Source organism: Archocentrus centrarchus, unplaced genomic scaffold, assembly GCF_007364275.1.
Source record: "Archocentrus centrarchus isolate MPI-CPG fArcCen1 unplaced genomic scaffold, fArcCen1 scaffold_26_ctg1, whole genome shotgun sequence".
Lineage (NCBI taxonomy): Eukaryota > Metazoa > Chordata > Actinopteri > Cichliformes > Cichlidae > Archocentrus > Archocentrus centrarchus.
The window spans coordinates 6,942,280-6,957,066 of record NW_022060256.1 but is presented as its reverse complement, the minus strand read 5'-3'; the positions used below and the strand labels follow the sequence as shown (position 1 = coordinate 6,957,066).

The window sequence follows — 14,787 nt, the reverse complement described above, 5'->3', positions numbered from 1 at the left end:
CCTCTTTAGTCATCAGGTCAGTACAACTGAAACGCTATGATCTAATCAGAGCTTACCACGGTAAGAGTTACACAGGTGACTGTGTGTTTATCATGACTCTGATCAGACCATGTGATGTGATTGGTACCTGAAGTGTGAGCTGATGTAGGATGTTCAGGTGGGGATAGTGAAGTGCTCTATAAACCCTGGGTGTGCATTCATCAGCTGCCTCAGGACTTCTGTCACTTTGTTCAAATGATGCAGCTCGCAGCTATGAGGCTGTCTGCTGGAGTCTAACATGATCAGTTACTGTCACAGAAGCTGCTGTCCAATGACAGCAATCCCAGCTGCTCCAGGGGTCTGAAAAGGCTTCTGCATCCTGTAAGTCCACCATTGCCTGAGATCTCTGAAATGGGGCTGTAGCAGCAGCTGATGATTTCTTTTTCTTTGTGAAACTGATGAATGCATGACAGCTGTAACACAATAATCTGTCCACTGAATTAACTGGAATTCAACATGGTGGGTATTTTTAATCATTTTCTAAAGCTAACTACAGTTAAGAAGGTAAGAACAATAAAAATCATCCTGTGTGAGGTTTGGTCTCGTGATGAGCTGTGGTAACACTGTGCTGACTGTGTGTTTGCCCAGGCTGGACACACATCTTCATTTCCTCCTTTCCCAGAGTCACACTCATTTCATTAGATAGAAATGATCAACACATAAAACTTTATATTAAACATATGATCAATAGTTTCATAATCATTCTTCATTTATCCAATCTTTGCTCATTTTTCCTTTTCATTATAATGCACAGTAATCATCATCCAATCTTTCCATTATAATCCGAAACCACTGACTATAATTTTCTTCAGAAACCCACCAGTGACATGTGGCACTTAATGAAGTCACGTGTGTTATGAAGATAAAGGGAAATGTTTCTGAGATCAGCAGAAGACTGCTGTCCAGATCACTGACTGCACACACGTAAGTCTCACTCATTTCAGATCTTACACTCTTATTAAACAAATGTCCACCAACAGCTTAGTCTAACTTTGTTCTAATCATTTAAACACAATTAACTGCTGAGGTATCAATATCTTCCTATTTTTACACAGATCCAGGTTAGTGTATCTGAGTTTTTCTCTGGGTTCAGTTTAATCATTTTAAGATCAGAATAATGCTTTAATAATAGAATAATGCTCATTTCTCCAAAAACATGAACATTTTGATTCCCATGATGGTGCAAATTGTTTTTAGTCATTTTTTCATTATAAAGTATAAAAATCCTGTCATTAAACATGTTTATGTATGAGCTTAATAATCAAAAGTAAACCAGTGATTCCATATTTATAAATGACATACTAAGGCGGACTAATGCTTTATAAATGATGAATTCAGTATTTACTAACACTGACTAATAGTAAAATATTACTAAATATCCTGTCATTATTATGAAGTGTTACTAACATCAGATGAACCTTTGACTCATGACACAAAGATATTTAAGATAATAAAGAGATTTTATTGCAACAGACACAATCATGAAGTGAAACAAAACCAGTGAAAGAAAAACCATCAAACCGATTAAACAGGAACATCTTTGGTTTCTGCTCACTGAGCATGCTCAGCTCAGATACCGCGATGACTCGCTGATAATAACCAGTCATTAAATTAACCCAGAACAGCATTCTGACACCTTCAGTGATTAAATCTGATTGGCAAATAAATAGATAGTAAGTTAATGTTTCATGTGCTGCAAGAAGGTGATGTTTTATAAACTGTAAATTTGAAGCTTATGTGATGTCCTCGTTAATTTTAATGGGTTTTTAGTCAAACAGTACATCTGGACATCATGTGTTGCTAAATTATAGATACTGAGAATTTTTATGAAATGCACTGCAGACCTAACTGAAGTATAATTTATAGTTCTTCAAAGGTCAAATGAAAACACTGGGCAGTTTAGAGCAGGGTGCTCTGGTTAGTCTGCAGCACTGTGGAGACGTTTACAGTGGTGCTCTGTGCTGGATGGGTGCAGAGCAGACTGTGGTGTGTCTTTAGGGTACATCAGGGGTAGCAGACATTAATTTAAACTTAAGCTGATAATTAGATTTCCTTACCAGGTTCTATGTTTTTAACTAGCTTTCCAGTGTTGAGGGGCTGATGTTAAATTCAGCTGTCTGAATAAACAAGCAGCAGCTCATCACAGCCTGAACACAAAGGAAACAGATATATTTGAGGTCACAATAGAAAATATTGACTGATTTCTGACTGATTCTCATCTACATGTCACACTGCTACATCTAATCCAGGGATTCTCAAATCCAGGCCTCGAGAGCCATTGTCCTGCAGGTTTTAGATGTGTCTCTGCTTCAACACACCTGAGTCAAATATAGAAGTCATTAGCAGGACTCTGGAGAACTTGACTGCATACTGAGGAGGTAATTCAGCCATTTGATTCAGGTGTGTTGGACCTAATCTTAGTGTTCCCCCACCTGCTGAATCCTGTTTTAACCTTGACAATAAAACAGGTACTCAGGAGCACCGTCATTGCCAATATTCAAGCTTTTGAGGATGGCCTGGACCCCGGCATTCTCATATGGCTTCAGGCCTATTTTTCCGATGATCACAGTGATGGCCCCGATGGGGTTTTTGGTTGGGTCATCTTTCTGGTACCACAGGAACACCAGGTTTCCTCTGGTCCCTTGGTTCTGGTCCTGGTTCACTGATGTGTAGCCTTGAGAATCTTCATCCTTCATAGAAACTTGGAGATCTCTGATGGCCCCCTCAGGGTCAGTGGTCTGATGGTACCAGATGAAGACATAGTCTCCTCCAGCACCTCTGTTGGTGTTCTTATCCACTCAGATGTAGCTATTCTTGAAGAGTTCAGCATCTCCTTCAAAAGTGATGTCACAGATGTTGGTTTCTCTGTCTTCACATACAAATAGATCCTTGTTCCTTCAGCCCTGCGGTTGAGATTACAAGCCAGTCTCTCCCAGCCTGATGCAAGCTTCAGGGCTTCATCTTGTGGACTGGTGGCAACATGAAGGTCTACAATGGGAACATCATACAGTGATGGTCCCATGTTTGTTGTGATTTGGTGCTATATGAATTGAATTGAATTGAATTGAATTGAACTGAACTGAACTGAATTGAATTGAATTGAATAGAATAACCTCTAAAGTACTAAAGGTAGATTTCATCTCCACCTGCTCCCTCACTGAGATTGTTGTTAATCTTCTGGGACTCTGCAGAGGCCAGGCCCACTGCCATCTCATCTTTGAATGACAGTTGAGTCCTGATACCTGCTGCAGCTTTATCTGTGCCTTTTTGTACACAAAGGAAGAAGCACTTTGAGGACGTCTACTTCACTGGAGACTCGCTTTTTAAAGAATAAGTCAGCCTTTTGTTATTTTTGCTCTGCGTCTTTTGTTTTTACACTTTAATAGCACAGCTGTGAGTCTTTTGTTATGGAGGAAAAAGCATTCATGCCCTACATTAGACCCAAAGTGATGTGATCTGTTGGTTGTACACCCGACCAAGCATCCAACACCTGATTTTCAGCAGGTAACAGTGATGAGCAGCCATGGTTGCACTGTAGCCTCTATTAGCTATGGATTAACTGTGTTTGCAGCCTTTCTGTGAGCTGCTCTTTGCAGTTTTGTTGTGACTTTAAGGAACATTAAGGAAACATTAAGGAAAACCTTGTGTGTGTGTGTGTGTGTGTGTGTGTGTGTGTGTGTGTGTGTGTGTGTGTGTGTGTGTGTGTGTGTGTGTGTGTGTGTGCGTGTGTGTGTGTGTGTGTGTGTGATGTTGATTGCTTTTGCATCAAACTGATTGAAAGCCTTGTGTGTGTCCTGATTGGTACAGAATTATCATACAGATTTCAGGTGGTTCAGACCATGGATTGACGGACTTAATGTACATGATGTTAAATGAAAGCAAAATCTAGGAAAAATCCTGCCTGTGTGCCAGCAGAGCTGCAGAACTCTCCAATGAAGACACGGCTTTAACAGCTTAGTTTCTGATTCAAGTTTCTCTCATTTAAGTTCTTCAAGAGAAAGTGAAAATGATGGGAGAGAGAAAGTAAAGCAGGTGGACAGATCAGGTTACTGAGGAACACAGGTACATTTTCACACTTAAGAAGACTTCACGTCACAGGTGGAGCACATAAACAGAGGCCTTAATGGCTGTGTTACTTTGTGAGATCAGCAGCCATCCAGAAAACTTCATCCAACCACACACTGACTACACACATGTAAGTCTGAAACACTCACTCAGTATCTGTTTTCAATTCAGTTCAATTCAATTCCATTAATACAGCACCAAATCACAACAGCTGCCTCAAGGCAACTCAAGGTTTTCTCTGTGTAATATTTCACACTACTCAAAAATATCATATTTTGAGTGCAGCTTGATAGTTGAGGCACAGGTATTATAATATTTTCAAATAATATCCAGGTTGCTCTTTTTGTTCCACTGAGTGAACTTTAAATATTTTTAGGATATTAGCTTTAAACCTTACTGTAGTTACACACTATGTTCCAGCACAAAATGAAATAAACTGTGATTATTGATCATTGATAGAAAGCATCATGTCCACACTGACAGCTCACAGGTTGTCTAAAATAATTTCATGTTCTGATATTTCATAAAAATGAATAAAGGTAGATAAAGTAGGTGAGTGGGAACATATTACGATAAAACTCTGCTCTGTCTCTAAATTAGAACTTTTCAGTGATCACACATGTAACATGTTACTTGATGCACATTAATGTGATTTCACACCTAAAAAATCCATCTCATCTGTCTGTTTCCACTCTTTTAACTCTGTTTGATGCAGGAGCCCAAAATGCAGGAACCCAAACTGTTCAGCATCACTGAGCTCCAAATATCTCAGTCAGAGGCTGAGGAGCAGAAGTTATTTGCACAGGGTTTCCTTTCAGTTCCTGGCGACATGAACAAAGGAACAGGAGGAAACAAGACCTACCTTTGGTACAGAAGAAGCAGCGATACAGGAATCACCAGGATTCAGTTTTCATTCACCAAAGAAATGTCTGATGTCCTCACCTCTGCAGGTTACACAAAGATCGACAAGAACCTCAATATTGGAGCAGGTGGAGATGAAATATACCTGTGGTATTACAAACCTCCCTCACCATCTCCATCTTTGTTTGACAACTGCATCTTGGCCCTTCATGTCACTACACAAACAGATGATGAATCTGAGATGTTTAGATTACGGTGATCACGGCTGGCCTGTGATCTGAACAGGAAGGCTGGAGGAACCCGGGTCCACCTGTGGATCAGAAGGAAGCCACCAACATTCATCAATGACATCAAGGCCACCACCAACTTTAGTGGAGATGTTGCTTTATTAAAGGCTGGCTGGACCAGGGTGGGTGAAAACATAAATATGAATTATGCACACATCTTTTTGACAATCTTGTTAAAGTTGAGGGTCGCATGGATTCCAGTCAACATCAGCAGATTCTTGAGAACAATGTTCAAGAATCAGTGACAAGGTTGAAGTTGCGCCGGAGCTGGATACTTCAACAAGACAACGACCCTAAACACTGCTCAAAATCTACTGAGGCATTCTTGCAGAGGAACAAGTACAACGTTCTGGAATGGCCACCTCAGTCCCCAGACCTGAATATTATTGAAAATCTGTGGTGTGATTTAAAGTGGGCTGTCCATGCTCTGAAAACATCAAACCTGACTGAACTGGAGATGTTTTGTAAAGAAGAATGGTCCAAAATACCTTCAACCAGAATCCAGACTCTCAGTGGAAGCTATAGGAAGAGTTTAGAGGCTGTTATTTCTGCAAAAGGAGGATCTACAAAATATTGATGTCATTTTTCTGTTAGAGTGCCCAAACTTTTGCATACCACTGTATATGGCTACGGAGGTTGATCAGTCCCTGGCCCCCGTCTACCCAGGCAGGAAAAGAACAGCAGATCTCAACTACCCACTAGTCTCTTTTGTATATCCTTCACCAGTGTCTCTGGAGGATCAGTGGTGTAGTGCCAGAGTATAGAAACAGCCAAGTTAGCAGCCAAGGTCCTCCCCTTAATAGGGCAACTGGGGGTAGACCCAAGTCCACAAAGACAACTCATTGCTCCCCAGAAACATGCCCAAACATTTATTCTCTCTCTGTTCCACTGGAGCCCAGTGGGAGGTTTAGGCTCCACTCTATCACGCCACCCCCCCGTAGCAAAAACCCATCAGATTTAGACCAGTTGACCTCAGCAGAAGACGTTCACTCATAAAATACCAGTTTCTGTATAAGAAAATCAATTTCCTCAGCTATTATTGCAGATGTCAGTCAGTGCATGGTATAGCGCAAATCAAGCAGAATGGAGTAATTTACATTGTGCATAACAGTCCAGTTTGGGTCTCAGAGTTGAGCAGATGGCTTGTGGATAAAAACTCTTCTTCAACCTTTCAGTCTCAGTCCTCAGGCAGTGATACAGCCTGATAGGAGCAGCGCGAAGAGAGAGTGTCCAGGGTGGCTGGGATCATCTTTAAGGGTCTTCATGGCCCTTAACCTGCACTGCTTGGTGTAAATGTCCTGCAGGTTGGGGAGGGTGGTTCTGATGGTCCATTCAACTGAGCGAACCACCTTTTTAAGGGCCATGAAGCTTGGTGCAGTTTCCTGTCCAGGTGGTGATGCTCCCACACAAGAGCTTGAAGTCTCTCAGCTGCCTGGAGATGCTGTCTGGCCTTCTTTACAGTGGTCTTAATGTGATGAGTCCAGGATGTCTGGTTGTTTTCTCTGTATTACTGTAGGCTCTTTACCTTACAATATGAAGTATCTTGAGGCGAATATTGCTGTGATTTGGCACCAGAGTCTCCAGAGTCAGACAGAGTCTCCAATGACCAGAGTGCTTTCCTCGGTCGGTGTTTCCCTGATGTGAATGGGTTGGTGGTGTACCGGGGGCTTCTGTTTAGGGATACGCTTCCTCCTCACCGTCACCCAACCGGCCTGAATACAGGTGCTTTACTTTGTGATCTACAAATCAGGAATTCCTCATCACAACCAGGTCTTCAATGACTTCTTCTTAATATGCAGACAGAATATTTGACAGACTTACAGAACAAGTGAGGACACAGTTTGAGGACTTTGGATAATATTAATGATAATATATAATGATGCACACACAGAGCCACGATTCTTTCAGGCTCCTTTCAAAGGGTTTCAAAAGGCCTTTTAATAACCTGATTTTATATTAACATCTGATGGGTTCCCAGATCTTTGGAAGTCCAGCCCGAGGATGTAGGGCTGTAGACTCACTCACAGCTTTAAATCACTCAGTCAAAGGTATCTTTACAGAAAGAGCTGCTGAGGAGTTAAAGGCTTCAGCAGAGCTCAGCCTCATTTATCCAGAACAGGAGTGATGCTCAGCATCCAGCTGTGGTCCTCAATGGTCAGTGTTCATGCTGATAGATGTCACTGTGCTCTCTGCTCTATGTCTCTGCATCTGTGAGTGGGAACGTTTCCACTTGACATACCTGATGTGTTAACTTCAGTTTGTGGGCAGGAACTCAAGTTTGTGTCAGTGTAACTGAAAACAGATTCTGTGTAACAGAGAATAAAACACGTGGGTGGATCAGGTTAATGAGTCACAGTTTTATTTTTCTGTTTATTTCTTTTATCAAACCACAGATCAAGGTGATGATTTCACAAGAAACAACATGAATGAAGGTTACTGTCCCCTGGGAGAAGCTTCTCTTGGACTCTGTAAATGTCCTCACAGCCTGAGGACATATATATATATATATATATATATATATATATATATATATATATATATATATATATATATATATATATATATATATATATATATATAGATATATATATATATATATATATATATATATATATATATATATATATATATATATATATATATATATATATATATATATATATTATGCTTTTTGAATGTGTGACTTTTCCTGTACACTCTGATCTTATCTGACAGCACACAGCAGCACATATTCAATACAAGAATAGCAGCAGGGAAAAGACGCACAAAAACTGTGTGACATGCTGTTTATTTCTCCTACTTTATTAGAGATTTACATAATGAGTTTATTGTGGTAGTTAATTGTGAGGTAAAAGACAAAACATTCATAAATCAAATGTGTTTATATCTGAAAAACAGACAAGTTTTTAACATATCCAGTAAGTATGCATTAATTCCATTAAAGTGTCTGAAAGCTTCAGAATAACTGCAGATCACTATTACTGCAGACTATCTCTACCTGCTGCTTTATGTTGTGAAATCACCTGCAGTCACTTTGGTATACTCAGTGACCTGAACCACCCACCTGCCTTCATATTCCTGTTCTCTAGAAGTATGGATCAGTTCCTGGTGTCAGAGGGTTTCTGTCAGACAGGATGGATGTTGTTTTGTGATAATCAGTGCATCTAAAACAAATTATGTGGGTGGAATTTTGGTCGCATTTCAGTTTTTGAGCTTCACTTTATTTGATGTCACAGTACTATTTCTCCATGGTTCAGTGATAGATTCACTTTCTTGTGTAAATGGTTGAACGTGTGATTATTGAGGACTCACATAATCAAAGGTCTCAGGAACAAACATCTGAAAGCAGAAACTGCTGAATAACTGTAAATAACAGAATAGTACATTTACCAAACACTCTGACGGCTTTGAGCTGATGTTCTGCTCGTCACACAGCAGTTCTTGCACCATGCTGTGGGAAACACTGATGCCATCTTCTGTCTTGGTTCTGAGATCTTACCATCCAAAGCAAAACTTCACAGTCTGGCCCTGGACACTCATGGCTCCATAGAAGGTTTTTCAGGGAATAAAGACATAAAAGTCAAATGTGGCTGGGTCCCAGTAAACTTACAGGAAGTGATGCCAAGCTGCTGCTGCTGTCATCACAGGTAACAGAGTCTTTGGAGGAAGGAGCTCCTGGATCCTGTTCTGATGCCAGACAGACAGAAACAATTAAAATATCCTTTCATTCTCATCCACCTACTGTATAAGCTGAGTTTCTGATTTCTTCCATCACAGCTTGGCTCACAGCATGTTCTTCCTTTGGAAGCCTGTTCTCCCTGCTGTAAGGATGTCCAGTCAGGTTTACATGTACCTACTGCCAGGAGGTGGAGGAGGGAGGCCTGATGGAGAAATGCTTCATCTTAACTCGTGGTCTTCTGATGGGGACCAGCCCATATGTACATTCAATTTAATTTTTTTTTCTATGGCACCAAATCACAGCAACAGTTGCCTTCAGACACTTTATATTGTAAGGTATAGAGCCTACAATAATACAGAACCACCCTCCCCAACCTGCAGGTCATTTACACCAAGCAGTGCAGGTTAAGGGCTGAGAAGATCCATAAACAGCCCAGACACCCTGGACACTCTCTCTTCTCACTGCTCCCATCAGGCTGGCGGTATCACTGCCTGAGGACTGAGACTGAAAGGTTGAAGAAGAGTTTTTATCCACAAGCCATCTGTCTGCTCAACTCGGAGTCCAAAACTGGACTGTTATGCACAATCTAAATTACTCTGTTCTCTTTGATTTGCACTATACCATGCACTGACTGACATCTGCAATAACATGTCGTCATGATAATATATGTGACTAGAATTTTATTTGTTTACCCTTTATATATTTAGATATTTTTATCTTGTGTGCTGTGATGTGTGAATTACTCGTTTTTATTTGTATGTTTTATTATGTACTATTGGCTGCAGGTACAAAATACACGTCATTGTAACCTCAAGAAACCCGCAGCAGAACCAGGCTGATGGAGGAGCAGCCGTGGATGGACCTAGATGAAGGTCAAAGGTCACAGCAACAGCCTGACTGAGTGGAAATATGGTGGACTTTATGGTGACATGTTAACCTCACAGTTTGTGGGCAGCAGCTCAAGTTTCTGTGAGTGTAACTGAAAACAAATTCTGTGGAACAGAGTAATTAAAGGAATGGGTGGATCAGGTTAACAACAGGTTCATCGTTCTGAGCCTGTAAGAAAAGCACCAGCGGGTGATCCCACAGTCAACAGCAGCATGACCTACATGTCTGAACATGAACGCTCTGCTTCACTGCTTCTTCTAAAGAACATCAGCTCTAAATAAAATGTTTGATACGACCCGCAGAGGCTCACAGCTTTCACCACTCCCATAAGTCACAGTTAGACAATGGCCTCAGCATGATGGTTACGGTTAATGTGGCTATTCAATTATTCATATTTATTCTATGACCATAGTTGAGCATAGGGACATAGATTGACCGGAAAATCGAAAGCTTCGCTTTGACGCTCAGCTCTCTCTTCACCAGACGAACCGGTGCAGTGTCCACATCTCTGTGGGTGCAGCCTTAATCCGTCTGTCCATGTCCCACCCCCGTTCACCCATCATGGGTGAACAAGACCCTTAAGATACTTAAACTCCTCCACTTGGGGCAGCAATTGACCTGGAGTGGGCACTCCACCCTTTTCCAGCCAAGGACCATCACCTCAGACATAGAGGTGCTAATTCTCATGTCAGCTGCTTCACACTTGTCACGGCTGCTGCGGCTAATTAAAATACCCAGTTTTTGTACCGGAGACTGAGTCATCGTGTCAAAAACACCACCTATATTAACTTTAAATACAGAGGAATCACTGTATTTAGCACCGTATTTTAGGGCTTTAATTCCAGTGTATGTTTCTGCTGTTCTGCTTAATACCACTAGATGGCAGCATAGGGTTACACATATGTGCCGAGGCACTACGTTTATCATGACTACAGCCTGGCAGAAATCCTCAGTAAGAGCATACTGATGATGTGCTGACCAGAGGTGGCAAAAGTACAGACATTCTGTACTTAAGTAGAAGTACAGATACTTGTGTTAAAAAAAATACTGTGGTAAAAGTTGAAGTACTGATTCAACAACTTCACTCGAGTGAAAGTAAAAAAGTACAGGCTCTGAAATGTACTCAAAGTAAGACAGCAAAAGCAGTTCTTTGGAGGACATTTCTACCAGCTATTTTTGTGTAAAGCTAACTGAACCTGCGATATTAATGTAATAAAATGGTAAACACTGAGAATACAAATATTATTTCAACCTAAGTTCTAATGAACGTACTCAGCTTGAGTCTGTTACATCTTTCTCCTTCTATGAGTGAACTTCTCTCTCATTCTGGGAAACAGCTGGACCTTTAGCTAGCAGACACACTGTGACAAACTGCACGCAAACAGTTTGTGTGTCTGCTGATAGAAATATTACATTTGAAATTACCCGTCACAACTCGTCACGCCATTTATTTTCGCTCTTCTGTAGCGCTAGCTAGAGGCTGAAGTACTGCGGCCACAATTTACAGACATCTGCACTCGGTCAGGCCCACTGTAACCCCCTGAATACAGCGCTATAAATGATACATACATTATATGGTTTTGCCTCTTTCATCATTTCACGTATGTGATAAGCCCCGGGGATGGAGGCTACAGTAGCACTGGCTTTTGTGTGTTATGGTTCATTCATTTTTAGGCTCTGATCAGTTTGATGTTTGAAGGCGCAGTGACGGAAATAAAAAGTTCACTCAGACGTGTTAAAGCTAAAGTAACGACTCTGTTTTGAAAATGTAAGAAGTAGAAAGTACAGACATTTGTGTAAAAATGTAGGAAGTAAAAGTAAATAGTTGTCAGAAAAATAAATATTCAAGTAAAGTACAAATACCTGAAAAATCTACTTAAGTACAGTAACAAAGTATTTGTAGTTTATTTCCCACCTCTGGTTATTTGTAATGTTATTTGTCCGTACTGCACTTTATAAACTCACGTGTACATACTGAAGTTATTTTATATGCCTTGTTATTTGTACAGATTGATAAATAAAGCAATAAAAAAATATGTCTACGATTGTAATGGCCTGATTTTGCACATCGCATCCGCGTCAAGATTCATCTCTCGCTGCTTATTCACGGTGAATGGGGTGACGTCACGCGTAGCGCCAGCGCAGGCGTCATCCAATCAAGCAGCGTTATCTTGAGACAGGGTCACGTGGTTGCTCGCGCAGTTTGTTTGACACCAAATTGCAGGCTAAGTTGATCAACTTACCGAAGCAACCTACTACATATCAACATGTCACTAACAGGCAGCCAGTTTGGTCACTGCGAACATCAGAGCGCTTGACCGAGTACCGAGCACCGTGGCTCGTTGGTCTAGGGGTATGATTCTCGCTTTGGGTGCGAGAGGTCCCGGGTTCAAATCCCGGACGAGCCCTTTATTTGACTCAAGTTCATATACTCAGTAAATTGATCGTTTTGATTGTTTTTGTGACCCATAGTTGGGACGTGTCTGCTGCTTACTTCGTTCTTTTACTAACTTAACTTTACTAACGTTTAGAATTAAAAGGATTCACCTGAAATGATCTGAATTATATTCTGCAGTGGTGGAACAGTACTGTGTTTACTTAAATATAATTTTGAGCTACTTTGGCCTCCGTTTGAAAATTTCAAAGGGGTTTTCCCCCTATTTCACTCCACTGTGATCACTGAACCTTTAAGAATGAAGCAGTTCTCCAGCTTTCTGAATGTCTTTTAAGGTTTTCTTTTGACACTGGCTGCTTTTTCACTCATTTTCAGTCCAGTTCTTGTACCTGACCGTTTTCAGAGGTATGTTTTTTATATGCTAAGCCACTGAGCTCTGAATCATTCAAGCATTAAAAGCACTCTTAACTCAAGAGATGAACCAGTAATGTGTCTATGCATAACAGACAACTTAATAATGAAGGAATTTTAATTTGTATCTTTGGGCAATTTATTCATATTTTTAGCTAAATGTACAAAAAATACGAAAGATAACACAGCTTACAGATGAAATAGTATTTTTGCAGCAATAACTTGATTCCCAGCTGTTAGCTGAACACTGCGTATCTACAGCAGATCCAAAAGTCATGTCCTTGAGAAATAGGAAAAAAATCCAACAAAGACTGCAGAAACGTACCATCAGAGTTTTGAGTTCAAATTTGGAGGAGAAGAACAGGGAGCTCGAGGAGCAACAAAAGAAAAAGAAAAAACGCTCCAAATTCTTCTGGTCCAAGTCAGGCGATGCAGAGGGCAAGAAAAAAGCCATGAAAGCTAAAGAAAAAGTGGATCAGGAAGAAAAAGCAGACAAGAAGAAAGGAGGTGGCTGGCGCTGGTTCACCAGATACAAGAAACATTCACATGACAGAAGTGTGGAAGAAGCTGCTGGTGGCTCTGCTCAGGCTGGAGGACAGTAGTTTCCACCGTGATCCTCCCTCCACCTCCACCTTCACTCCTCCTTTCCTCTACCCCTTTCCTTTCTTCTCTCTCCCTCTCTGATCCCTCTCCCTTTCCTCTTTCTTTCTCTCTTCACTTCTCTTCTCGCTCCCTTTACGGGCAGCATGGAGGCTCAGTCATCAGCCTCACAGAAACCCTTCTCTGTCCACCAATTGTATATATTAACCATTCAATAAATAAGCACTTACTGGGGTTAGGTTAATTGGCTAATCTAAATTGCCCATAGGTGTGAATGAGAGCATGAATGTGAGTGTGAAAGGTCGTCTGTCCCTCTGTGTTGGCCCTGCAACAGGCTGGCGACCTGTTCAGGGTGTACCCTGCCTCTCGCCCTATGACAGCTGGGATAGGCTCCAGCCCCCCCGCGACCCTTAACAGGATGTGCGGAAGCGAATGGATGGATGGATGGATGGATAAATAAGCATAAAAAAAAAATCAAATTCTTTCTGAATGCGTCTTCTTTTGTGCAGAACTGCAACTGTAAAGCCTGTTTGTCTATAAACTGGAAACCAGTATTAGTGTTAGGACTGGGTAATAATAATAATCTCTTGTAACCTGGTAAAACAGCAAGTGTACTTTGAGGCTGTGGGGTTGTTAAAAAGGAAGACACCCTTTTGGGAATTATGAGGATGACGCAGCACTTCTGACCTTTCAGCTGCTTGTAGAAAAGATATCAGTGATAAAGTTACTTTGGATGATAAATGATTTGTCACAAGGAAAAAAATCTATACATCAGGCAAAAATAAGAGTCTGCCTTTCACAGTGTGCTTCTATGGATCAAACAATCTGCATTTCAGCCAGTCATTTTGATCAGCTTGGTCCACTCTGTTATCATCATAGCATAAAAGTTTGATGTCAAATATATAATTTCTTTTACAATGTCTGTTGTCATTATTTACCCAACTTGAATTTTCACCAGATGAAGCTGAATCCTATTTTACATGAGATTTTTTTCACTTTTTCTTCCTGTTTATGACAATTCCTTTGTTTGAATCATTATTCAGTAGAAATTTCATTTATTAATGGAATAGCAAGCTCACTTTTTAAAATTTTTTCTTAAACATCTGTCATTATTTCTAGCATTAGATAAAAATGCTTACTGGATAAAAATGCTGAGAAAAATTGCTTTAATATTCCTCAGTATAAGCATTTCTCAACTGATCCAATCTCAGCTTCACTGATTCAGGATGGCTGTCTGACAACCACAGTGGAGATATTTCACTGAGTTAAAGGTCAGAGTTCAGTCACAGTTTCATATTTAACTGAAAACTTGTAGAGCAGCTTTCCAAATCTGTAATAGTGAATGGTCAATTGACTGGTTCTTATAGCGCTTTCCCACTCCACCTAAGCACTCAAAGCGCTTTATACAATGCACAGAATGTAAAGGTAAATCAATAAAAGTCAAACATCAGAAATGTCTCAGCTTTATAGGTTTTAAATATTTCAGTACAGTTTTGGGAGGACGAGCCATTTAAAATAACAAATGCAGAGCGTGTCAGGAAAAATTAAGCCATTATGAATGG

At 40.6% G+C, this 14,787-nt stretch overlaps 1 non-coding gene across 1 annotated transcript; it reads left to right on the top strand.

The window, feature by feature from the left end:
- Positions 1-12,155: 12,155 nt before the first annotated feature.
- On the top strand, positions 12,156-12,227 carry trnap-ugg (transfer RNA proline (anticodon UGG)). The gene has a single exon. It is a non-coding gene; the product is annotated as a tRNA-Pro (tRNA).
- The last annotated feature ends 2,560 nt before the right edge of the window (positions 12,228-14,787 follow it).